The sequence below is a fragment of the Frankliniella occidentalis genome, unplaced genomic scaffold, assembly GCF_000697945.3.
Source record: "Frankliniella occidentalis isolate FOCC.00 unplaced genomic scaffold, Focc_3.1 Scaffold9, whole genome shotgun sequence".
NCBI classification, from domain to species: Eukaryota; Metazoa; Arthropoda; class Insecta; order Thysanoptera; family Thripidae; genus Frankliniella; species Frankliniella occidentalis.
Genome location: NW_026267139.1, coordinates 2,121,715 through 2,122,759, shown reverse-complemented (window position 1 = coordinate 2,122,759; position 1,045 = coordinate 2,121,715). Strand labels below are relative to the sequence as shown.

Genomic DNA, 1,045 nt, shown 5'->3' with positions numbered 1-1,045 from the left:
AGCAACGCACACTAGGCCGCGACGCCCGATTGGAGGGCACCTCTGACGCGATGCTCGCGCTGGTGGCACCTCCAGAGACGTGTCTGCCTCGGGTCGTCGCCTCGTCCTGCCAGAGTGCCACCGGGTCACCGTGCCACACACCGTGCCAAGAGACGCGTCTCCCGCCGCGTCTCACGCAGTCCTGCGGTTTTGCCGACTGCGGCCTATCTCAGCCGGGTGCTCTCTGCTGGCTCGACTTGCGGGTCCCCTCCCTGCCTCGGGTCGGCTCGGTTTCAAACCGCACAATTATTTTACGTTTTTTGTCGTCGTCGTTGTTGTTGTTTAGTGGTATCGGCTCTTAACCTTCGCGTTGATTTGGTGCTGGCACCCCACCCGCCCGCATTAGGCATGGTAATCGTCGCCACACTTCATCATAAAAAAGGCAGCCGAACTCACGAGGGCCTCCTGAACGACGACGCCTGACGACTGCGCCTCGAGGTCTGCCGCTTAAACGCAGGGTAAAACAACGCGAAGACACTGGGGGAGAAGAATAAGAAGGCACAGGAGGGTCGCGAGCTGTTTGGCACCATAAAATGTTATAGATAAGCAGAGATGAAGATGTTCGAAGAAAAAGGCGCGACACTTCAGACACACACACACACACATATATATTCAGAGACGGCATCCTGCCGTCCGTCAGCCAGCAGCATTCCCCCACGGGCAACAGTACTTCCGGTACTTCCCCCCAACCCCGAAAATATATCACCCCTCCCCCTCCACACTCCCTCCCTCGCCCCCTTTCGTTACTGAACTTTAAGAACCAATAGATCAGCGGCATACATAGCATGTTCGAACCTTTTTTCTTTCTCTCCACTCTTCAAACTACTTGCCGACATACAACGATATATAGTGCTGCGGTTAAAAACTTCCAGACCACCGACGCCGCGGGTTGTGTGCGGTCACCAAATTCTATCCGACCGAGCAATGATGCTCAACACGTTTACCTCCCGTATACTAGCCCGGCGGGCCGGATCACAGCTAAACAACCAACCGGTTGTCGAAGTAG

The 1,045-nt window shown here is 55.6% G+C and overlaps 1 protein-coding gene across 1 annotated transcript in view; it reads right to left on the bottom strand.

The window, feature by feature from the left end:
• LOC113213986 (heparan-alpha-glucosaminide N-acetyltransferase) overlaps positions 1 to 1,039 on the bottom strand; it is a 23,715-nt gene extending 22,676 nt beyond the window's left edge. The window contains exon 1 of the mRNA XM_052276650.1: positions 1,031 to 1,039. The gene's annotated coding sequence lies outside the window, so the exon portion shown is untranslated. The remainder of the gene's footprint in view (positions 1 to 1,030) is intronic.
• Between the last annotated feature and the right edge of the window lie 6 nt (positions 1,040 to 1,045).